Source organism: Triticum aestivum, chromosome 4A (genome assembly GCF_018294505.1).
Source record: "Triticum aestivum cultivar Chinese Spring chromosome 4A, IWGSC CS RefSeq v2.1, whole genome shotgun sequence".
Lineage (NCBI taxonomy): Eukaryota > Viridiplantae > Streptophyta > Magnoliopsida > Poales > Poaceae > Triticum > Triticum aestivum.
This window is the reverse complement of record NC_057803.1, coordinates 633,184,842-633,208,464: the sequence shown is the minus strand read 5'-3', so window position 1 is coordinate 633,208,464 and position 23,623 is coordinate 633,184,842. Positions and strand designations below refer to the sequence as shown.

Sequence of the window (23,623 nt, the reverse complement as noted above, 5' to 3'; positions counted from 1 at the left end):
TGTCATGATCGCGCACTCGACGAAAGAGATTTACAAGCGGCATTGCCCTTCTTCACTAACGCGATATTGCTGGATCGGGCTTTCACCCATTATCCAAGGTTCCCCACTTCCGCCCCCCGTGGGAGTCCGGGTCGTGTCTCAGTCCCAGTGTGGCTGATCATCCGAAAAGACCAGCTAAGCATCATTGGCTTGGTCAGCCTTTACCTGACCAACTACCTAATACTACGCAGGCTCATCAAACAGCACTTTTGAGCTTTCTTCAGGATTTGGCCCGAACTGTTCGGCAGATTCCCACGCGTTACGCACCCGTTTGCCACTTTGTTCTCAACTATTCCGATTCTAGCAAACGGAGGCCGTTAGGTCAAAGCCGTAGCGCGCGCCCTGTAGTTTTGAAGAAGGGCGAGACAACTTTAGCTACCACAATCAGATTCTCAAGTGCTAGCATTTTCTCATGTTAAGCCTAGTTGGCTTGAAGATGTTGTTGAAAGTTACAATAATGATCCAAAAGCACAGGAATTATTGCAACAGTTGTCAGTGCAAACTAAATCCAAACAAAATTTCTAGCTGATACAGGGTGTGCTGAGATACAAAGGCTGCATTTGGGTAGGCAATGACAGTGGGTTACATACTAAGATTTGTCAGACTTTCCATGACACTCCCTTGGGGGGCATTCAGGATTTCCTGTCACCTACAAAAGAATTTGTGCACTGTTTAAATGGGTGGGTATGAAGAAAAAGATCCAGCAGTTTGTGCAATCTTGTCTTATCTGTCAACAAGCAAAACCTAAGAGAGTAGCTTACCCTGGGTTACTATCCCCATTACCTGTTCCTGCCAAAGCTTGGGAAACTGTCACAATGGATTTCATTTTAGGGCTGCCTTCTTCTGATCAGTATGACTGCATCATGGTGGTCATTGACAAGTTTACAAAATATGGGCATTTTATTCCTGTCAAACACCCATACACTGCCTAGAAAATTGATGATCTCTTCTTGGACAACATCTACAAGTTCCATGACATGCCTCTCTATATAGTATCTGACAGAAATCCAGTGTTCACAAGGAAATTTTGGCCAGATCTAGTAAAGAGGACAGGAGATGTACTTAAGATGAGCACAACATATCATCCTGAGACTGATGGAGAGACTGAACGTGTTAATCAGCAGGTGGACTGTTTTTTACGTGTTTCATCAGTGCTCATCCGAAGAAATGGGTGATACGTCTCCAACGTATCTATAATTTTTTATTGCTCCATGTTATATTATATTCTGTTTTGGACATTATTGGGATTTATTATACACTTTTATATTATTTTTGGGAATAACTATTAACCGCAGGCCCAGCACTGAATTGCTGTTTTTTTGCCTATTTCAGAGTTTCGCAGAAAAAGAATATCAAACGGAGTCCAAACGGATGAAACCTTCGGGAACGTGATTTTTGTAACAAACGTGATCCAAAGGACTTGGACCCTACGTCAAGAAAGCAACCAGGAGGGCACGAGGTAGGGGGGTGCGCCTACCCCCCTGGGCGCGCCCTCCTCCCTCGTGGGGCCCACATTGCTCCACCGACGTACTTCTTCCTCCTATATATACCTACGTACCCCCAAACTACCAAATACGGAGTCAAAAACCTAATTCCACCGCCGCAACCTTCTGTACCCGTAAGATCCCTTCTTGGGGCCTTTTTCGGAGCTTCGCCGGAGGGGGCATCGATTACGGAGGGCTTCTACATCAACACCATAGCCTCTCCGATGATGTGTGAGTAGTTTACTTCAGACCTTCGGGTCCATAATTATTAGCTAGATGGCTTCTTCTCTCTTTTTGGATCTCAATACAATGTTCTCCACCTCTCTCGTGGAGATCTATTTGATGTAATCTTCTTTTGCGGTGTGTTTGTTGAGACCGATGAATTGTGGGTTTATGATCAAGTTTATCTATGAACAATATTTGAATCTTCTCTGAATTCTTTTATGTATGTTTGGTTATCTTTGCAATTCTCTTCAAATTATCAGTTTGGTTTGGCCTACTAGATTGATCTTTCTTGCAATGGGAGAAGTGCTTAGCTTTGGGTTCAATCTTGCAGTGTCCTTTCCCAGTGACAGTAGGGGCAGCAAGGCACGTATTGTATTGTTGCCATCGAGGATAACAAGATGGGGTTTATATCATATTGCATGAGTTTATCCCTCTACATCATGTCATCTTGCTTAAAGCGTTACCCTGTTCTTATGAACTTAATACTCTAGATGCATGCTGGATAGCGGTCGATGTGTGGAGTAATAGTAGTAGATGCAGGCTGGAGTCGGTCTACTTGTCTCGGGCGTGATGCCTATATACATGATCATACCTAGATATTCTCATAACTATGCTCAATTCTGTCAATTGCTCAACAGTAATTTGTTCACCCAATGTAATACTTATGCTCTTGAGAGAAGCCACTAGGGAAACCTATGGCCCCCGGGTCTATTTTCCATCATATTAATCTCCAGACAACAAGCTATTTCTGGCGCCGTTTTTATTTTACTTTCTTTACTTTGCATCTTTATCATAAGAATACCGAAAATATTATCTTATCATATCTATCAGATCTCACTCTCGTAAGTGACCGTGTAGGGATTGAAAACCCCTTATCACGTTGATTGCGTGGATTTATTTGTTTGTGTAGGTGCGAGGGACTCGTGCGTGGCCTCCTACTGGATTGATACCTTGGTTCTCAAAAACTGAGGGAAATACTTACGCTACTTTGCTGCATCACCCTTTCATCTTCAAGGGAAAACCAACGCAGTGCTCAAGAGGTAGCAAGAAGAATTTCTGGCGCTGTTGCCGAGGTGTCTACGCAAAATTCAACATACCAAGTACCCATCACAAACCCTTATCTCCCGCATTACATTATTTGCCATTTGCCTCTCGTTTTCTTCTCCCCCACTTCACATTGCCTTTTTATTCGCCCCTCTTCCGTTCGTCTTTTTAGTTTGCTTGTGTTGCCATGTGCATTCTATGTTCGTGTGTCTTTCTTACTAAAAACCTATTGTTATGGATCCTCATCCACTTGCTAATCTCTTTAAGAGATCCAATTATGATGAACCTATTGCTAGTGAGTTGAGTGCACTAGATTATCTTTATGAGGTTTTGCTTGAAATTCGTGAATCTGAAAATTCTGATGAAGTACTTTATGAAGCGGTTCACGATAGATCTTTGCATAAAAAGCATGATTGCAATGATATTACTATAAATTCTCTTGATGTCAATTGTGCTAATAATATGCAAAACCCTAAGCTTGGGGATGCTAGTTTTGCTATGTCATCTACTTATTGCAATGATCATGATTGGGGTGATTCTTCTTATGATCTTGAAAATTTCTTTAAGCCCCATGATGAACATGCGATTGATAATAGTGTTTGCAATAACATTGAAAGTGGGTTTGGAAGAGTGTCAACTTTATATCCTACATATTTGGAGAATGTTCAATCTTATGGTATTTTTGATAAAAGTGGGTTTGGAGAGGTCATGACTTTAGTTAATGTTAATCCCACTATTTTGGAAGAGTGTCAACTTTGCATGCATGTGGATCGTGTTGAAAATATTTATTGTGATAGCTATTTTGTTGAATTTGCTTATGATCCCACATGTAGTTATTATGAGAGAGGAAAATATGGTTGTAGAAATTTTCATGATAATAAATTACCTCTCGTTATGTTGAAATTGCTATTGTTTCTTTCCTCTTCCTTGCATATGATAGTTTTTTCTTGCTATGATAATTTGTTCGCCTATAAGATGCCTATACATAGGAAGTATGTTAGACTTAGATGTGTTTTTCATATGCTTTTTGATGCTCTCTTGGTGCTTCAGTTCTTGTCTTTCATGTGAGCATCATCGAATTATCAATGCCTAGCTAGGGGCGTTAAACGATAGCGCTTGTTGGGAGGCAGCCCAATTTTATTTTTCGTTTTTTGCTTTTTGCTTATGTTTAGGAATAAATATTTGATCTAGCCTCTGTTATATTTGTTTTTATGTTTTAATTAGTGTTTGTGCCAAGTTTAACCTATAGGATCTTCTTGGATGATAGTTATTTGATCTTGCCGAAAATTCCAGAAACTTTCTGTTCACGAAAATAATTGTTAAAAATCACAAGAACACTATAAAATATTGATTCTAACTGCTGATGATCAGTAAACAAATTGTCTAGGTCGTCCTATTTTGGCTGAATTTTTGGAGTTCCAGAAGTTTGCGTTAGTTACAGATTACTACAGACTGTTCTGTTTTTGACAGATTCTATTTTTTGTGTGTTGTTTGCTTATTTTGATGAATCTATGGCTAGTAAAACAGTTTATAAACCATAGACAAATCGGAATACAGTAGGTTTAACACAAATATAAATAAAGAATGAGTTCATTACAATACCTTGAAGTGGTCTTTTGTTTTCTTTCGTTAACAGAGCTCACGAGATTTTCTGCTGAGTTTTGTGTTGTGAAGTTTTCAAGTTTTGGGTGAAAGATTTGATGGATTATGGAACAAGGAGTGGCAAGAGCCTAAGCTTGGGGATTCCCAAGGCACCCAAGATAATCTAAGGACACCTAAAAGCCAAAGCTTGGGGATGCCCCGGAAGGCATCCCCTCTTTCGTCTACTTCTATCGGTAACGTTAGTTGGAGCTATATTTTTATTCACCCCATGATATGTGTTTTGCTTGGAGCGTCTTGTATTATTTGAGTCTTTGCTTTTTAGTTTACCACAATCATCCTTGCTTTACACACCTTTTGAGAGAGACACACTTGATTCGGAAATTATTAGAATACTCTATGTGCTTCACTTATATCTTTTGAGTTATATAGTTTTTGATCTAGTGCTTCACTTATATCTTTTAGAGCATGGTGGTGGATTTGTTTTATGGAAACTATTGTTCTCTCATGCTTCACTTAGATTATTTTGAGAGTCTTACAAAACAGTATGGTAGTTTGCTTTAACAATAATAGGCATTCAAGATTAGTAAAAAAAGAAGAAAAATTCTTATGAGTGTGTTGAATACTATGAGAAGTTTGATGCTTGATAATTATTTTGAGATATGAGGATGGTGTTATTAGAGTCATGCTAGTTGAGTAGTTTTGAAATTGAGAAATACTTGTGTTAAAGTTTGTGATTCCTGTAGCATGCACGTATGGTGAACCGTTATGTGATGAAGTCGGAGCATGATTTATTTATTGATTGTCTTCCTTATGAGTGGCGGTCGGGGACGAACGATGGTCTTTTCCTACCAATCTATCCCCCTAGGAGCATGCGCGTTATACTTTGCTTTGATAACTTGTAGATTTTTGCAATAAGTATATGAGTTCTTTATGACTAATGTTGAGTCCATGGATTATACGCACTTTTCCTCCTTCCACCATTGCTAGCCTCTCTAATACAGCGCACTTTTCGTCGTATCATACACCCACCATATACCTTCCTCAAAACAGCCACCATACCTACCTATCATGGCATTTCCATAGCCATTCGAAGATATATTGCCATGCAACTTATCACTGTTCCATTTACTATGACACGCTCCATCATTGTCATATTGCTTTGCATGATCATATAGTTGACATTGTATTTGTGGCAAAGCCATCGTTCATAATTCTTTCATACATGTCACTCTTGATTCATTGCATATTCCGGTACACCGCCGGAGGCATTCACATAGAGTCATATTTTGTTATAAGTATTGAGTTGTAATTGTTGAGTTATATGTAAATAAAAGTGTGATGATCATCATTTTTAGAGCATTGTCCCAAGTGAGGAAAGGATGATGGAGACTATGATTCCCCCACAAGTCGGGATGAGACTCCGAACAAAAAAAAGGCCATAAAGAAGAAGAAGAAGAAGAAGAAGAAGAAGAAGAAGAAAAGGCCCAAATAAAAAAATGAGAGAAAAAGAGAGAAGGGACAATGTTACTATCCTTTTACCACACTTGTGCTTCAAAGAAGCACCATTATCTTCATAATAGAGAGTCTCCTATGATATCACTTTCATATACTAGTGGGAATTTTTAATTATAGAACTTGGCTTGTATATTCCAATGATGGGCTTCCTCAAAATGCCCTAGGTCTTCGTGAGCAAGCGAGTTGGATGCACACCCACTTAGTTTCTTTTCTTGAGCTTTCATATACTTATAGCTCTAGTGCATCCGTTGCATGGCAATCCCTACTCACTCACATTGATATCTATCGATGGGCATCTCCATAGCTCGTTGATACGCCTAGTTGATGTGAGACTATCTTCCCCTCTTTTTGTCTTCTCCACAACCACCATTCTATTCCACATATAGTGCAATATCCATGGCTCACGCTCATGTATTGCGTGAAGATTGAAAAAGTTTTGAAAATGTCAAAAGTATGAAACAATTGCTTGGCTTGTCATCGGGGCTGTGCATGATTTAAATATTTTGTGTGGTGAAGATAGAGCATAGCCAGACTAAATGATTTTGTAGGGATAACTTTCTTTGGCCATGTTATTTTGAGAAGACATAATTGCTTAGTTAGTATGCTTGAAGTATTATTATTTTTATGTCAATATTAAACTTTTGTCTTGAATATTTCGGATCTGAATATTCATACCACAATTAAGAGAATTACATTGAAATTATGCCAAGTAGCATTCCACATCAAAAATTCTGTTTTTATCATTTACCTACTCAAGGACGAGCAGGAATTAAGCTTGGGGATGCTTTATACGTCTCCAACGTATCTATAATTTTTTATTGCTCCATGCTATATTATATTTAGTTTTAGACATTATTGGGCTTTATTATACACTTTTATATTATTTTTGGGACTAACCTATTAACTGGAGGCCCAGCCCAGAATTGCTGTTGTTTGCCTATTTCAGAGTTTCGCAGAAAAAGAATATCAAACGGAGTCCAAACGGAATGAAACCTTCGGGAACGTGATTTTTGGAACAAACGTGATCCAGAGGACTTGGACCCTACGTCAAGAAAGGAACCAGGAGGGCACGAGGTAGGGGGCGCGCCTACCCCCCCTGGGCGCGCCCTCCACCCTCGTGGGGCCCATGTTGCTCCACCGATGTACTTCTTCCTCCTATATATACCTATGTACCCCCAAACTACTAGATACGGAACCAAAAACCTAATTCCACCGCCGCAACCTTCTGTACCCGTGAGATCCCATCTTGGGGCCTTTTCTGGAGCTCCGCCGGAGGGGGCATCGACCACGGAGGGCTTCTACATCAACACCATAGCCTCTCCGATGATGTGTGAGTAGTTTACCTCAGACCTTCGGGTCCATAGTTATTAGCTAGATGGCTACTTCTCTCTTTTTGGATCTCAATACAATGTTCTCCTCCTCTCTCGTGGAGATCTATTCGATGTAATCTTCTTTTGCGGTGTGTTTGTTGAGACCGATGAATTGTGGGTTTATGATCAAGTTTATCTCTGAACAATATTTGAATTTTCTCTGAATTCTTTTATGTATTATTGGTTATCTTTGCAAGTCTCTTCGAATTATCAGTTTGGTTTGGCCTACTAGATTGATCTTTCTTGCAATGGGAGAAGTGCTTAGCTTTCGGTTCAATCTTGTGGTGTCCTTTCCTAGTGACAGTAGGGGCAACAAGGCACGTATTGTATTGTTGCCATCGAGGATAACAAGATGGGGTTTATATCATATTGCATGAGTTTATCCCTCTACATCATGTCATCTTGCTTAAAGCGTTACTCTGTTCTTATGAACTTAATACTCTAGATGCATGCTGGATAGCGGTCGGTGTGTGGAGTAATAGTAGTATATGCAGGCAAGAGTCGGTCTACTTGTCTCGGGTGTGATGCCTATATGCATGATCATACCTAGATATTCTCATAACTATGCTCAATTCTGTCAATTGCTCAATAGTAATTTGTTCACCCACCGTAATACTTATGCTCTTGAGAGAAGCCACTAGTGAAACCTATGGCCCCCAGGTCTATTTTCCATCATATTAATCTCCCGACAACAAGCTATTTCTGGCGCCGTTTTTATTTTACTTTCTTTACTTTGCATCTTTATCATAAGAATACCAAAAATATTATCTTATCATATCTATTAGATCTCACTCTCGTAAGTGACTGTGTAGGGATTGACAACCCCTTATCGCGTTGGTTGCGAGGATTTATTTGTTTGTGTAGGTGCGACGGACTCGTGCGTGGCCTCCTACTGGATTGATACCTTGGTTCTCAAAAACTGAGGGAAATACTTACGCTACTTTGCTGCATCACCCTATCCTCTTCAAGGGAAAACCAACGCATTGCTCAAGAGGTAGCAATGGGCTAGATTGGTCTCACTTTGCGAGTTTTGGTACAATACAGATTGGCATTCAGCACTTAACAACACTCCATTGAAGTCCTTTATGGCCATGGTCCTCGGCACTTTGGAGTTTCTGCTTTGGATTCAATTGACCCCGTTGATTTGCAACAATGGTTGGTTGCTCGAGCAGTTGTTCAGCAGTCAGTGCGTCAGCATCTGTTGCGTATTCAACAAAGAATGAAGCACTAGGCTGACAAGAAATGCACTGAAAGAACATTTGCTGTTGGTGATCGGGTATTTCTCAAACTACAACCATATGTGCAATCATCAATGGCACATAGAGCTAATAACAAGCTCGCTTTCAAGTACTTTGGCCAATTTCTTATCTTGGAGAAGATTGGTGAGGTGGCTTATCGCCTGCAGCTACCAGCAGCCAGCTGCATCCATCCAGTTTTCAATGTTTCACAATTGAAACGTTGTTTGCAGCCGCACCATGAGGTACTCAACTTGCTCCCATCTATTAATGCTCATCTCCAGTTCCCTGTCAAGGTACTGCAAGAGCGTATTCGCCGTTCGGACAACCGATCGGTTGCGCAAGTTCTGGTCTAGTGGAGTGGTGGAGACGCGTCTTTTGCTACTTGGGAAGACAAGGATTCCCTTCGTCAGTTGTTCCCGCGGGCTTCGGCTTGGGGTCAAGCCAGCTCTCAAGAAGGGGGGAATCTCAACAAGCCCAGCACCAGAACAGGAACCAGGAGAGCGCAAAGACGATGATTCGACTCGTGGGCCGATTGCACGGTCCACTCGTGTCCGGCAATTTCCCCAGTGGCTTGCAGGCCCGAATTGGGCCCATTAAGGGTGTACGCTGGCATATAACCATTACCGTGTGTTGCGCGTGGATCTGGGAAGGATTTGGTAGCTTCGGCCAGGACCGTGTGCGTGTGTGCGTGAGCTTGTACTGCCATACATGATCAATTGATCCCCAACTCGAGAAATACATGTCGTATCTCACAAGTTTGACTTTTTAACTTCGGATTTGTTGATGTGTGTCCTAACTTTCATGCACCCCTATTCCTGCTTTTTAGCGACTCTCCCGGATCTATTAGTTGGAGCTGAAGGGGCTTCCATAAAGGACAGCCTGATGTGGCTGGGAGAGCTACACCAACTCACAGGATGGGCCATGGAGGGCGTTTTCCGAACTTTATGGCCTAAGGAAAAACTACCCGAGGACCAACTCACCCTTGCCCAACGTCTCTAAGAAGATGACAAGCAGATTGCCGTGTGGAAGACTTCACCATGCAGAGAAGGTGCTCGGCACGCATGAGGCATGCTTCAAACACATTTGCCAACTTTGAAAATCGTGAGATTGCAGAGATTGGTCCCAAAGGACCCGACGGGGAGGAAACGCTGCCGGACATCAATTTTGAATGGTTCGAGCCTTTTTCTAGGTTGCCGAGAAGGATTGCTGTTTAGATAATCATATTGCCGGTTTATAAAGTCCTCCTTTGTAGTCCATCTTTCAATGTTAAGGTGGTCGTGGCAGGACATATGTAAATAATTTCTCGAATAATGCAAAGGGAGCATTGTCAATATCATCACAAGTTATGAAAATGCCATAAACTGTGAGTTTATCATCTATCCCGCATTCACAATGAAAATGAATTTTATGGCATATGCATGGTGTTGTAAAGATGCCCTAGAGCCAATAATAAAGTTTTTATTATTCCATTTCCATGTTGAGGATTGTTTTTTGTTCCTATATTAGAATTGCACTAGGTCCTGAATATGATGATTCAAATGAAAACCTAATACTTACCTGTGCGGGAAGATAAACACTAAATAGACGGGGAACTAGCTCATGTATTGTTGATGGTTCTATTTTCCTGGTCATGGGTACTATCATTACCTCATCCTTCACCTTATTCCACTCACCAATTAAAGCAGGAAATAATCTTCTTCTATATGAGGAGACATGATTAAGGGAATATATTGATCAAGAATCCAGTCTTGATCCACACATATTTCATAGAGCATAGGAAATTTATCACACAAGGGAATGTTACCAATGATAACATATTTCCTTAATCTAGCAATATTTCCTGTATTAATCACCACTCCTCTACCAGGAAAATATAACTCTCCACTTTCATAATGATTTCAGCAGGGGATCACTCATTCTCACCTTACAGATGTCATAGTTGCATTTGTAGTATATTTGGCCTAAACCACATCATGTAAAATACCACTTCTCTGATCTAACTTCCACCACAATTTAACCAAAAGACTATATTATGTTTCCTCAAGTCTTTAATAACCCCCAGCCCCCCCCCCACTTACATTTAGGATGGCACATCGTGCTCTATTTCACCATATAGTAGCCTCTTATTTTATAATTTCTATGACAAAAGAATTTTCCTTTGGCATTATCCTACCTCTCAATAACCATTTTGTTCAATGGGAACCATAGACATATAATAAGATGGGATATGAGATAAAAGGACATTAAGCTTGATTGTAAGTCCCCCATGGACAACATGTTTTTAGCCAGGCCTCATATTTCTCAATAATTTTGACATCCAGAAAGTCCCACTCAGATCCCTTAAGGTCACCATAGGTAATAGGCATGGCCAACAGTTTGTTAGGGAAGCATCCAATTTGACAATTAAACATCTCAACATACCGATGAATAGTGGACCAGTTCCATACGCAACTAACACCTCAACTTAGAGGAAATTGATATTGCAAACCCGACATAACCTCAGAAAGGTAAAGCAGCAACTTAAGATTTATGTCATATTCAGGATTGTCCTCAAAACACGGAATAGTATCATAACCAAATTGTAAAATAGATGCACCATATTAGGAATCAAATCGCTAACAAGCCCTTTTATAGTCCATTTTCTTGAGCTTGAGTAACTTTTTTGTTAAACAATCAACACTAATGTTTAAAAAGGACAGGAGATAAGGGTCATCCTAGAGCACCTCCTTAGAGCTTTGTAAGTAAGGATCAATAGAATCATTCAATTTAACACTAACAGTTCCCCCAATAATTTCCTAATCCAATCAACCCATTTTTATCAAAAATCTCCCATGGCATGACAGTCTAACAAAAATTCCCAATTGACTTTACTGTATGCCTTCTCGAAATCAAGTTTGAGTGCTACACTAGGTTTATTTTTAACATAAGAATGACGCAAGAGTTCATGCAAGGCCATAATCCCATTCCATAATATCACGACAGTAAAGGCATTCTGGTATATACTAAATAGATTGTCAACAAAAGGTTCTAGGAGGATAGCTAAGACTTTTGTAATAATCTTGTAAATGCATCTTAACAGGCAAATTAGTTTACACTCTACACTGTTGCGTCTGATAAGCATCAGATATCTTAGGGAGCAAAGTGATAACCCTGTAGTTCAAGCATTGTACATCAAGGACCCCTCATCAAAGCAAGTAAAAGTCCTCATCATGTCAGCATTAATCACCTCCAAACAACATGGAAGAAAATTCAGTGGTAATACTATATGGCCTAGGTGCATGGTTAGGTTCATAGAAAATAAGACATGTCTCACTTCAGTTCCAGAGAAAGGTCTAGTGAGATTAAAATCCTTTAATTCAGGGAGTTTCTCCTAGCTTTCCAAATATAAGAAAATAAGTTGCATAAGTTTCAAAGAGGAGGGCCAAATAAAACTTTGTCAAAATTTGTAGCATGTTTAATAAGATCTTCAGTTCCCTCAATGTTCACCCCTCCCCATCCTAAGAGAAAAAATAGCATTCCTCCTCCTTTTACCATTCAAAATCCTATGAAAATAGTCAGTGTTACAATCTCCTTTAAGTAACCAATTATCATGGGATTTCTATAACCAAGTTATCTCTTTCCTCAACTAATGAATTCTATAACTCCACACATATGTCAACTTCTCTAGAGTATAGCTCAGCAGGGAAGTCTCCTCTAATTATTCCACATTACCAGTTCCTCTTTTAGATAATTCTTCCTTTTTATAGACATCCCAAGGGAATTAGAGCCCCAACCTTTATTAAACCCCTTTATCTTGATATTAACAATAACAATATCATAATAGTATTTTACAGGTTACCACCAAAATTTGGCAACCAGGGGGAGAAATGGTCTGCTTTTGAGCCAATTAAGGTCAAATATGAACTCCTCTTATGAGGGAATGAGCACAGGCTTGCTATCATCAATATTAAGCAAGGGGGGTAATGATAAAAAATGTCTCTTTTGTTGCAAAATATCATAAATTTCTCTAGCAAGCTTCCTTAATTACGGAAGTAAGAGGAAAAATATCTTCCCAGAAGCAAGACATTAAAATTATATACAGTTTCTCAATTGTAGGATTTTTATGATTATTCGACCCCACTATACATCCCACCATTCAAATCAGTCTCTCTAAGGCATAACATGTTAATTACATAGTTGAAAACATCTCAGGAGTGAGCCAGCTTGGTTTTCTTATTCTTCTCACCCACATGCCTAAGGATATTAAATACTCCCCCAACAATATAAGGAAAATCGATATCATTACAAGAAGCAGCAAGCTCAGTTCAAAATTCAAGTTTATTTTCCTCATGGGCAAAGCCATAAACCACTATAATCCCAAATGTATTTCTAAGTTTCTTATCAAACATGATAAGTTGCAACAGATACTTCCAGATTTACATGAAACCACATTAAAAGTTTCCTACCTGACCCCACAGTATATGCCAACAGACTTTCCAGCGAACGGAATCCAGTTTCAACAAAATAGGTCACAGGTTCAACCTTTCTCGTGAATTTTAAGAAAAACCATTTTTTCATAGTTTCATATAATCTAGGAAAACCAAGTGATGCTCATGGATTAAGTCAAGTAAACATGTTGGTATTTCTTTCTTCCCCACCCCCTCTAAAACCAAGTGAGTTTTTTTGCTAGTTCTACCCTAGGCCACAGGTTAGCACCTGCAACATTACTCACACTTATCTTTACTTCTTGTAGTATAGGTTTCAAATAACCATATTCAGTCTTATTTCTATCTTTGTTTTGTTGGTTTCACATTAGTAAAATTAGCATCTTCTATGTTTATTCATCTAGATAGTATTAAGAGGTGATCTATCTCTAGCTTCATTAGTAATCAGAAACACATTATCTTATTGTCTCTCAAAATTATCACACTTATCAGCTCAATTTGCTTTAGAGTTCTCCAATTCCCTCACCACATTAATAACAGAAAATTCATTATCAGAAATTTCAACACCGCACCACAGTTAAAACACAATGGATGAAAAAATACAGTACAATTTGTATATTGATTGGTAACTTAGCTCCAAAACTGGAGCATGTTATGCTGAGCTAACTAGATAAAGCCGATCGAGCCAAGCTTGGTAATACCAAGCTTCCCTTGAGCCACGGAATTACATCAGCGACTTGAGTGATCGGGCTTTAACATGCTTCCTCCACCTCTTCTTGAACGGGCTCTTCATCATCATAATGTTGCGCAGTTGTTTGCCATTGCAACCAAGTGCGTCGTCGTTGCTGCTCTCCTCATGGCAGCTAACAATGTTGGCATTGCTCCCATTCAGCCTAGGCTTCTTGACCTGTGTTGATGTCAGCAGAGCCTGATGGTTAGTGACATTAGCTTGACTTGCACTAAAATCAAATTGTGTTCGGGTGCATGCCTCATCTTTCTGTTGTTCAATGGGTAGTGGAGATTCTTCCAGCACACTATTATCACCGCTTGATCTGCAATGCCTCTTGGAGCTGCGTGAGGGGCCAAACCCGTCGTAGTAGTAGAACACCTCACCCATGTCAACGACGGGCCTCTTCTTTTGTGGCTTCTTGCCATCCCTCTTCTTGCATGTCCGCACTCCCTTCTTCACTTTGATCCCCTTATTCGTCTTTGACTTGCTCTCATTCTTCTTCCCCTCCATCATTTTCATAGCTATGTTGATAGACCTATCGACCATATCTGCAGTCGTCTTCTCCTTGATGGAGCCATTGGGCATGCTGATACTGGATGGGAAGAGCCAACTAGCTCGTCGTGTAGTTCTGAAGTAAGTCTTCTCGAAGCATTCCTCCACCTGAATGAGATGGTAATTTGGAAAATACTTGTCAAGGGATGAAAAGAGCTAGCACTAGTAATATAATGAACTGAAATGGGGTAGGGGCATGTAGCAAGATCAGGATTTTCGTTACCAGGTGATAAATTCGGTGACCACCCAGTAACTGTGTTTGTCGACCTCCCCCACCCCCCGCCCCGCATACAAACACAACAAATACATCTACCGTGCAAAAAATACTTCTTTCTAAATTAATAGAAATGCTTAGTATATAATCAAGTACTCCGTGCGTCTCGAAATACTTGTTGGTGAAATGGATACAAATGAGTGTATTTAGAACTAAAATACATCTAGATACATCCATTTCTCCGATAAGTATTTCCGGACGGAGGAAGTACTATCGTATGTAGAAAGGAACCCAATAGCCAGCAAACATTCGCTGGGAGGATCACAATTTCTTCCGAAACAAATGAAAACTTATGGGAAGAAGGGCAAAAAAGGGAGGATTTGCCATCTCCCACCACGTAAACTTGCCACACAAAAAAGTTCGCTTGTCACCCCCTTCCCAGCTGACATTCGCCAGATAACATATCCCATGTAGGATTGCAGATTATTATGGTTAAATTCATGTTCAATATGTACCTATATCTAGGTAAAAAATTGAATTCAATTTGATTTTAAATTTCATCTGATATTTTCCTGGTAATACTAGGTAACGGCGGTAACCAAGCATATCTCGCCGCCCCACAAGAAAAAAAATCTGCATTCGTAATCTAAAACCTTGGGCAAGATCCATGGCCGACCTTGCTGCCACTGCCACGCCGGCGTGGCCACCGACCAGCCATATATTACAGCGAGATTGTGCGTGGTAACTACCTAACACGCCGGACCTTGACGCAGCACCATTTACTTGGTAACGCACGCGCGGAGGACGGTAACCCTAGCGACGACATAGGAAAGCTAGGGGAAACACGCTGGCTGCTGCACTGAAACAGGCGGCGGCGCGCAAATCTTCGACACACACATACATAGAGCAAGCACCAAGCAAGCAGCGGGAAGGCAGGGAGGCGAGATGGAGCGAGTGGGGCGAAATTACCTCGGGATCCGAGAGGTCGAGCTCGGCCATGAGTTCCCACGGCGACCTGCTGAGCTCGCAGCAAGGCTGCCCGCAGGAGGAGGCCTCGGGCGCCACCAACCCGGCGCTGGATTCGTGGGTTTGGTCCGTCGCCGGCGGCGACGGCGGCGGCGGGGGCAGCTCGAATCGAGGCGGGTCAGAGGGGGGCGGGGCGGGGGCGAAGGGAGCGGCTGCGCCGCCCAGCAGGCGGGAGGCGGACCTGCGGATCCGCATGGCAACCGGGGGTGGGGCGGGGCGGAGCGGAGCAAGGGGAGGTTGGGATCTGCGGAAGTACCTAGCAACTGAAGGTAGGGTTTGAGATTTGTCGAAGCTGCCCGCAGCCCGCAGGACAGGAAAGAATGAAGGCTGCCAGTGTGGAGTTGTGTGGGCCACGCTGGTCAGTGACGGTGAACACGTGTACTGAACTGACGGAGACTTGTGAGCATGCCTAAGCGATGGATGTGCTGGTTCGCTAACTCTTTTTTTTTCTGAAAATATACTCACTGTGGCACCTGATTCTGAAAATATAATGGAGTAACTTTCCTTTCTTGAGAATATACTAACTTGCAAGGTACTCTAGTGCACCACTTGGGCATTTTTGTTTTCGAATACCACCACTTGCATTATGTGGTGAGACCAGAAGACTGTTGGGGAACGTTGCAGAAAACAAAAATTTTCCTACGGTTTCAGCAAGAACTATCTATGAGTTCATATAGCAACGAGTGATTAGATGCATCTACGTACCTTGTAGATCGCGAGCGGAAGCGTTCAAAGAACGTGGACGAGGTAGTCATACTCGACGTGTTTCGAATCACCGAAGATCTTAGCACTGAACGGACGATGCCTCCGCGTTCAACACACGTACAGAACAGCCACGTCTCCTCCTTCTTGATCCAGCAAGGGGAGAGGAGAGGTTGAGGGAGATGGCACCAGCAGCAGCACGACGGCGTGGTGATGATGGAGCTGCAGTACTCCGTCAGGGCTTCGCCAAGCGCTATGGAGGAGGAGGAGGTGTTGGAGAGGGAGAAGGAGGCAACCAAAGGCGTGGGAGAAAAGCCCTCCTTCCCTCACTATATATAGGAGGGCCAAGGGGGGGCGCCGGCCCTAGGAGATACAATCTCCTAGGGTGGGGCGGCGGCCAAGGGGGGTTTCCCTCCCCCCCAAGGCACCTAGGAGGTGCCTTCCCCTCCTAGGACTCCTTCCCCTTGTAACCCTAGGCGCATGGGCCTCTTTGGGGCTGGTGCCCTTGGCCCATGTAGGCCAAGGCACACTCCCTAGAGCCCATGTGGCCCCCCGGGACAGGTGGCCCCACCCGGTGGGCCCCCGGGACCCTTCCGGTGGTCCCAGTACAATATCGATAACCCCGAAACTTGTCCCGCTGCTCGAAACAGGACTTCCCATATATAAATATTTACCTCCGGACCATTCCGGAACTCCTCATGACGTCCGGGATCTCATCCGGGACTCCGAACAACATTCGGGTTACTGCATATACATATCCCTACAACCCTAGCGTCACCGAACCTTAAGTGTGTAGACCCTACGGGTTCGGGAGATATGTAGACATGACCGAGACGACTCTCCGATCAATAACCAACAGCGGGATCTGGATACCCATGTTGGCTCCCACATACTCCACGATGATCTCATCGGATGAACCACGATGTCGAGGATTTAAGCAACCCCGTATGCAATTCCCTTTGTCAATCGGTATGTTACTTGCCCGAGATTCGATCGTCGGTATCCCAATACCTTGTTCAATCTCGTTACCGGCAAGTCACTTTACTCGTACCATAATGCATGATCCCGTGACCAGACACTTGGTCACTTTGAGCTCATTATGATGATGCATTACCGAGTGGGCCCAGTGATACCTCTCCGTCATATGGAGTGACAAATCCCAGTCTCGATCCGTGTCAACCCAACAGACACTTTCGGAGATACCTGTAGTGCACCTTTATAGTCACCCAGTTACGTTGTGATGTTTGGTACACCCAAAGCACTCCTATGGTATCTGGGAGTTACACGATCTCATGGTCAAAGGAAAAGATACTTGACATTGGAAAAGCTCTAGCAAACGAACTACACGATCTTTGTGCTATGCTTAGGATTGGGTCTTGTCCATCACATGATTCTCCTAATGATGTGATCCCGTTATCAATGACATCCAATGTCCATAGCCAGGAAACCATGACTATCTGTTGATCAACGAGCTAGTCAACTAGAGGCTTACTAGGGACATATTATGGTCTATGTATTCACACGTGTATTATGATTTCCGGATAATACAGTTATAGCATGAATAAAGACAATTATCATGAACAAAGAAATATAATAATAATGCTTTTATTATTGCCTCTAGGGCATATTTCCAACAGTCTCCCACTTGCACTAGAGTCAATAATCTAGTTACATTGTGATGAATCGAACACCCATGGAATTCTGGTGTTGATCATGTTTTGCCCTAGGGAGAGGTTTAGTCAACGGATCTGCTACATTCAGGTCCGTATGTACTTTACAAATCTCTATGTCTCCATCTTGAACATTTTCACGAATGGAGTTGAAGCGACGCTTGATGTGCCTTGTCTTCTTGTGAAACCTGGGCTCCTTGGCAAGTGCAATAGCTCCAGTGTTGTCACAAAAGAGTTTGATTGGCCCCGACGCATTGGGTATGACTCCTAGGTCGGTGATGAACTCCTTCACCCATATTGCTTCATGTGCTGCCTCCGAGGCTGCCATGTACTCCGCTTCACATGTAGATCCCGCCACGACGCTCTGCTTGTAGCTGCACCAGCTCACTGCTCCACCATTCAACATATACACGTATCCGGTTTGTGACTTAGAGTCATCCAGATCTGTGTCGAAGCTAGCATCGACGTAACCCTTTACGACGAGCTCTTCGTCACCTCCATAAACGAGAAACATGTCCTTTGTCCTTTTCAGGTACTTCAGGATATTCTTGACCGCTGTCCAGTGTTCCTTGCCGGGATTACTTTGGTACCTTCCTACCAAACTTACGGCAAGGTTTACATCAGGTCTGGTACATAGCATGGCATACATAATAGATCCTATGGCTGAAGCATAGGGGATGACACTCATCTCTTCTTTATCTTTTGCCGTGGTCGGGCATTGAGCCGAGCTCAATCTCACACCTTGCAAAACAGGCAAGAACCCTTTCTTGGACTGATCCATTTTGAACTTCTTCAAAATCTTATCAAGGTATGTGCTTTGTGAAAGACCTATGAGGCGTCTGGATCTATCTCTATAGATCTTGATGCCTAATATATAAGCAGCTTCTCCAAGGTCCTTCATTGAAAAACTTTTATTCAAGTAGGCCTTGATGCTGTCCAAGAGTTCTATATCACTTCCCATTAAAAGTATGTCATCTACATATAGTATGAGAAATGCTACAGAGCTCCCACTCACTTTCTTGTAAACACAGGCTTCTCCATAAGTCTGCGTAAACCCAAACGCTTTGATCATCTCATCAAAGCGAATGTTCCAACTCCGAGATGCTTGCACCAGCCCATAAATCGAGCATTGGAGCTTGCACACCTTCTCAGCATTCTTAGGATCGACAAAACCTTCCGGTTGCATCATATACAACTCTTCCTTAAGGAAACCATTAAGGAATGCCGTTTTGACGTCCATTTGCCACATCTCATAATCGTAGAATGCGGCAATTGCTAACATGATTCGGATGGACTTTAGCTTCGCTACCGGTGAGAAAGTCTCATCGTAGTCAATTCCTTGAACTTGTCGATAACCCTTAGCGACAAGCCGAGATTTATAGATGGTCACATTACCATCCCGTATGTCTTCTTCTTGAAGATCCATTTATTTTCTATGGCTCGCCGTTCAACGGGCAAGTCAGTCAAAGTCCATACTTCCTTTTCATACATGGATCCTATCTCGGATTTCATGGCTTCTAGCCATTTGTCGGAATCCGGGCCCGCCATCGGTTCTTCATAGTTCGAAGGTTCACCGTTGTCTAACAACATGATTTCCAAGACAGGGTTGTCGTACCACTCTGGTGCGGAACGTGTCCTTGTGGACCTTCGAATTTCAGTAGGAGCTTGATCAGAAGTATCTTGATCATCATCAATAACTTCCTCTCTAGTCGGTGCAGGCGCCTCAGGAACATTTTCTTGAGTTGCGCCATTTTCCGGTTCAAGAGGTAATACTTCATCAAGTTCTACTTTCCTCCCACTTACTTCTTTCGAGAGAAACTCTTTCTCTAGAAAGGATCCATTCTTGGCAACAAAGATCTTGCCTTCGGATCTGAGGTAGAAGATATACCCAATGGTTTCTTTAGGGTATCCTATGAAGACGCATTTTTCCGATTTGGGTTCGAGCTTTTCAGGTTGAAGTTTCCTGACATAAGCATCGCATCCCCAAACTTTTAGAAACGACAGCTTAGGTTTCTTCCCAAACCATAATTCAAACGGTGTCGTCTCAACGGATTTCGACGGTGCCCTATTTAAAGTGAATGCGGCAGTCTCTAAAGCATAGCCCCAAAAAGATAGTGGTAAATCGGCAAGAGACATCATAGATCGCACCATATCTAATAGAGTGCGATTACGACGTTCGGACACACCATTACGCTGAGGTGTTCCAGGCGGCGTGAGTTGTGAAACTATTCCACATTTTCTTAAGTGTGTGCCAAATTCGTGACTCAAGTATTCTCCTCCACAATCTGATCGTAGAAACTTGATTTTCCTGTCACATTGATTCTCAACTTCACTCTGAAATTCCTTGAACTTTTCAAAGGTTTCAGACTTGTGTTTCATTAAGTAGACATACCCATATCTACTTAAGTCATCAGTGAGGGTGAGAACATAACGATAGCCACCACGAGCCTCAACTCTCATTGGACCGCACACATCAGTATGTATGATTTCCAACAAGTTGGTTGCTCGCTCCATTGTTCCTGAGAACGGAGTCTTGGTCATTTTACCCATGAGGCATGGTTCGCATGTGTCAAATGATTCATAATCAAGAGACTCTAAAAGCTCCATCTGCATGGAGCTTCTTCATGCGTTTGACACCTATGTGACCAAGGCGGCAGTGCCACAAGTATGTGGGACTATCGTTATCAACTTTACATCTTTTGGTATTCACACTATGAATATCTGTAATATTACGTTCGAGATTCATTAAGAATAAACCATTGACCATCGGAGCATGACCATAAAACATATCTCTCATATAAATAGAACAACCATTATTCTCAGATTTAAATGAGTAGCCATCTCGTATTAAACGAGATCCTGATACAATGTTCATGCTCAAACTTGGCACTAAATAACAATTATTGAGGTTTATAACTAATACCGTAGGTAAATGTAGAGGTAGCGCGCCGACGGCGATCACATCGACCTTGGAACCATTCCCGACGCGCATCGTCAGCTCGTCCTTCGCCAGTCTCTGTTTATTCTGCAGCTCCTGCTGGGAGTTACAAATATGAGCAACGGCACCGGTATCAAATACCCAGGAGTTACTACGAGTACTGGTAAGGTACACATCAATTACATGTATATCACATATACCTTTTGTTTTGCCGGCCTTCTTGTCCGTTAAGTATTTGGGGCAGTTCCGCTTCTAGTGACCCTTCCCTTTGCAATAAAAGCACTCCGTCTCAGGCTTGGGTCCATACTTTGACTTCTTCCCAGCAGCTTGCTTGCCGGGCGCGGCAACTTCCTTGCCGTCCTTCTCAAAGTTCTTTTTACCCTTGCCCTTCTTGAACTTAGTGGTTTTATTGACCATTAACACTTGATGTTCCTTCTTGACTTCTACCTCTGCTGATTTCAGCATTGCAAATACTTCAGGAATGGTCTTTTCCATCCCCTGCATATTGAAGTTCATCACAAAGCTCTTGTATCTTGGTCGAAGCGACTGGAGGATTCTGTCAATGACCGCATCATCCGGGAGATTAACTCCCAGCTGAGTCAAGCGGTTATGTAACCCAGACATAGTGAGTATGTGCTCACTGACAGAACTATTTTCCTCCATCTTACAGCTGAAGAATTTGTCGGAGACTTCATATCTCTCGACCCGGGCATGAGCTTGGAAAACCATTTTCAGCTCTTCGAACATCTCATATGCTCCATGTCTCTCAAAACGCTTTTGGAGCCCCGGCTCTAGGCTGTAAAGCATGCCGCACTGAACGAGGGAGTAGTCATCGGCACGTGTCTGCCAAGCGTTCATAACGTCTTGGTTCTGTGGAACGGGTGGATCACCTAGCGGTGCTTGTAGGACATAATCTTTCTTGGCAGCTATGAGGATGATCCTCAGGTTCCGGACCCAGTCCGTGTAGTTGCTGCCATCGTCTTTCAGCTTGGTTTTCTCTAGGAACGCATTGAAGTTGAGGACTACGTTGGCCATTTGAACTACAAGACATATTGTAAATATTTTAGACTAAGTTCATGATAATTAAGTTCATCTAATCAAATTATAATGAACTCCCACTTAGATAGACATCCCTCTTCTAGTCATCTAAGTATAACATGATCCGAGTTGGCTAGGTCGTGTCCGATCATCACGTGAGACGGACTAGTCAACGTCGGTGAACATCTTCATGTTGATCGTATCTTCTATACGACTCATGCTCGACCTTTCGGTCTTCTGTGTTCCGAGGCCATGTCTATGCACATGCTAGGCTCGTCAAGTCAACCTAAGTGTATTGCGTGTGTAAATCTGTCTTACACCCGTTGTATGTGAACGTAAGGATCTATCACACCCGATCATCACATGGTGCTTCGAAACGACGAACTTTAGCAACGGTGCACAGTTAGGGGGAACACTTTCTTGAAATTATTATGAGGGATCATCTTATTTACTACCGTCGTTCTAAGCAAACAAGATGCAAAACATGATAAACATCACATGCAATCAAATAATAATAGTGACATGATATGGCCAATATCACATAGCTCCTTTGATCTCCATCTTGGGGCTCCATGATCATCCTGTCACCGTCATACTCATCGACATGTAAGTTGTGATTCCTATTACAATAGCATGAACATCTCATACATCACATATAGATCATTCATCATTCATCACAACTTTGGCCATATCTTATCACAAAGCACTTGCTGCAAAAACAAGTTAGACGTCCTCTAATTGTTGTTGCAGGTTTTACGTGGCTGAAGTAGGGTTCTAACAAGAACGTTTTCTTACCTACGTGAAAGCCACAACGTGATTTGTCAACTTCTATTTACCCTTCATAAGGACCCTGTTCATCGAATCTGCTCCAACTAAAGTAGGAGAGACAGACACCCGCCAGCCACCTTATGCAACTTGTGCATGTTAGTCGGTGGAACCGGTCTCACGTAAGTATACGTGTAAGGTTGGTCCGGGCCGCTTCATCCCACAATACCGTTGAAGCAAGATGAGACTAGTAGCGGCAAGAAAGTTGACAACATCAACGCCCACAACAAATTGTGTTCTACTCGTGCAAGAGAACTACGCATAGACCTAGCTCATGATGCCACTGTTGGGGAACGTTGCAGAAAACAAAAATTTTCCTACGGTTTCACCAAGATCTATCTATGAGTTCATCTAGCAACGAGTGATTAGATGCATCTACGTACCTTGTACATCGCGAGCGGAAGCGTTCAAAGAACGGGGACGAGGTAGTCGTACTCGACGTGATTCGAATCACCGAAGATCTTAGCACCGAACGGACGATGCCTCCGCGTTCAACACACGTACAGAACAGCCACGTCTCCTCCTTCTTGATCCAGCAAGGGGAGAGGAGAGGTTGAGGGAGATGGCACCAGCAGCAGCACGACGGCGTGGTGATGATGGAGCTGCAGTACTCCGTCAGGGCTTCGCCAAGCGCTATGGAGGAGGAGGAGGTGTTGGAGAGGGAGAAGGAGGCAACCAAACGCGTGGGAGAAAAGCCCTCCTTCCCTCACTATATATAGGAGGGCCAAGGGGGGGCGCCGGCCCTAGGAGATCCAATCTCATAGGGTGGGGCGGCGGCCAAGGGGGATTTCCCTCCCCCCCAAGGCACCTAGGAGGTGCCTTCCCCTCCTAGGACTCCTTCCCCTTGTAACCCTAGGCGCATGGGCCTCTTTGGGGCTGGTTCCCTTGGCCCATGTAGGACAAGGCACACCCCCTAGAGCCCACGTGGCCCCCCGGGACAGGTGGCCCCACCCGGTGGGCCCCCGGGACCCTTCCGATGGTCCCGGT

At 42.9% G+C, this 23,623-nt stretch overlaps 1 pseudogene; it reads left to right on the top strand.

Annotated features, from left to right (window-relative positions):
- LOC123084152 (uncharacterized) overlaps positions 1 to 23,623 on the top strand; it is a 54,747-nt pseudogene that overhangs the window by 7,415 nt on the left and 23,709 nt on the right.